This window comes from Tamandua tetradactyla, chromosome 6, assembly GCF_023851605.1.
Source record: "Tamandua tetradactyla isolate mTamTet1 chromosome 6, mTamTet1.pri, whole genome shotgun sequence".
NCBI classification, from domain to species: Eukaryota; Metazoa; Chordata; class Mammalia; order Pilosa; family Myrmecophagidae; genus Tamandua; species Tamandua tetradactyla.
In genome coordinates this window covers 129,801,445-129,803,859 of record NC_135332.1, presented here as the reverse complement: position 1 = coordinate 129,803,859, position 2,415 = coordinate 129,801,445, and the positions used below count along the sequence as shown (strand labels likewise).

Here is a 2,415-nt window from a genome sequence, read left to right as displayed (position 1 = left end):
TGTCAAGATACATGGCCTCATTTCCTGGTCTCTCCCAACTCTTCCAGTTCCCTCGGTATTTTGCTTCTGGCTGCTTCCTCTGGCTTTCTCTCTCTCCCTCTGAATTTCATTCTCTTATTAATAAGGACTCCTGATTGAGGTAGGCCAAACATTAACTAACTTCATCAAGAGGCTGTACTTACAAAGGGTTCAAACCCACAAGGATGGATATTTTCTAATAATATGTTTTTCTGGGGTACATCACTCCAAACCACCACACTACTTTAAGAAGTGCTTCACAATCCACTGGAAGAAACAGATGAAAACATTTATGATAGAATATAAGTGCCTTAAATAGGTACTATACAACTTTAAAGGGGGAGCATTTAATGCAATGAAATACAGTAGAGGATAGAATTCAATATTCTTTATTGCAGGAGATTTCCTGCTATCATTTTTTTTTTTTGAAGATGCAGAAGTTTTTATTGGCCGTCTGTTCCCCAAAGGGCACCCTGCATTTGCTGCCTTAATGCCTCAGAACTTTGGTGTCACTGATCTCAGATTTCACTTTGCCATCCACAATTCTGTGAGTGGTGGTCTTGTGGATGGTTTGCATGGGGTTGCTACTGTCCAGGGTGTCACTGAGACTGAAGTCTTCCCCGTCTTCTAGTAGGCAGTGGTAGGTGGCGATCTCAGTCTCCAGCTTGACCTTGATGTTCATCAGTGTCTCATGCTCTTGGGCCTGGCACTGCCCCTCTGCTTGGGTCTATACCACTCTGACTCCAAGTGCAGCAGGACCCTGTTGAGCTGCTCCATCTGCAGTGTGTAACAGGTCTCCACCTCCCATGAGTTGTTCTCCAAGCTGGCCTTCAGATTTCTCATGGAATCTAGGTCAGTTTCCAAGGATTGGACAATACATCTTCGCTCCATGAGTGTCATCTCAGCAGCTCCTATCTCAGCAGACTAAGAGGTGACCACTGTGGTGCTCTCTTCAATCTGCTGAGACCAGTACTTGTCCAGCTCCTCTTGGTTCTCCTGAGCCAACTTATCATACTGGGCCCAGATGTCTGCCATAATCTTGCTGAGGTCCTGAGACTTGGGGGTATCCACCTCTGCAGTCAGCCTAGAGCTGGCAATCTGAGCTTGTAGGCCCTTTACTTCCTCCTCAAGGCTCTTCTTCACGAAGAGCATCTCCTCTTTGAGAGCCTCACTCTCCAGTTCAATTGAGTGATGTTGGTGTCATCATGACCTTGCAGAACTCATGGATGTCATTCTTCACAGACTGATACCTAGCCAGCTCAGTATCATACTTGATTCTGAAGTCATCATAGCCATTTAGGCATTGTCAATCTGCAGAAGGATGCAGGAATAGTCCATGTAATTTTCAAAGATCTGAGCCCTCGGTATCTTGGGGTCCTTTCTTCTCCAGATGTTCCTGAATTTTCCCCTCCAGTGCCTGATTCTCAGTCTCCAGTCTCCTCACCCTGTGCAGGTAGGAGGCCAGGCAGTCATTCAGGGCCTGCATGGTCTCCTTCTTGCCCTGGATGCCCTCCATCCTGCCAGCCAGGCACCTGGTCCCTCAACTGCCCCAGGAGGTAGAGGAGCAGGACACAAAGATCCAGGAGCCCGAGCTGCCAGCTCCTGCATAGATGCTGGCTGTGCTGCTGGCCAGCCCGACCTGCTGACTTGGACAACTGGATGGAGCCCAGGGATCTGTAGTTGGTGGAGAAGGTGATGGAGTGGGTAGTGAAGCTCATGTTGTATGAGGAGAGGTGAGAGGATGGAACTCAGGATATGGCCATTGATTCCTGCTATCATTTAAAAATGATTAAAGTAGGACTTCCTGGAAGATGGCGGCTTAGTAAGACGCGCGGATCTTAGTTTCTTCTCCAGGACACCTACTGGGGGAGTAGAAACGATACAGAAAGTGCCCAAAGCCACAACAGAGATAAAGAGGACAGCGTACCCCATCCTGGAACGGCTGGCTGGCTGAGAGAAGCAGCTCGGGTGAGATCGCCGAGGCGTGCGGGCCTTACCGGGCGGGGTGGCAAGCGGCCGGAGTTACTCCCTTCCCCCTTCCCGGGCCGGCTGGGAGAATTGGAGAGGCGGTCCCCTGAAACAAAGACGGCTGGCGCCCACACCACGCGCAGCCCCCGGACCAACTGAAAGAATTGGATCGGAAACCCCCAGGCCGCGGAGAACGGTGACGGGTGGGGGAGGCCCCTTCCAAACCCGTGACTCCCGGGGAACGTGCACTCTCTCGGGCGGGCCGCTGCCGCTGGCACCCTCCCGCCACGCTTGTTGCCCAGAGCCGACTAGGAAGTTCGGACGGGCTCTTTCCCTGGCTGCGGCGACCAGCAACCCTCCCTGCATTCGGACCCCGGGCCGGCTCAAGCCGCTTCGGCTAGCGAACCCCCAGGACGGCGAGAGTTTTCC

General features: G+C 51.8%; 1 pseudogene; it reads right to left on the bottom strand.

Moving 5' to 3' along the window:
- Window positions 1-699: 699 nt before the first annotated feature.
- LOC143686834 (keratin, type I cytoskeletal 18 pseudogene) lies at window positions 700-1,736 on the bottom strand (annotated as a pseudogene).
- Between the last annotated feature and the right edge of the window lie 679 nt (window positions 1,737-2,415).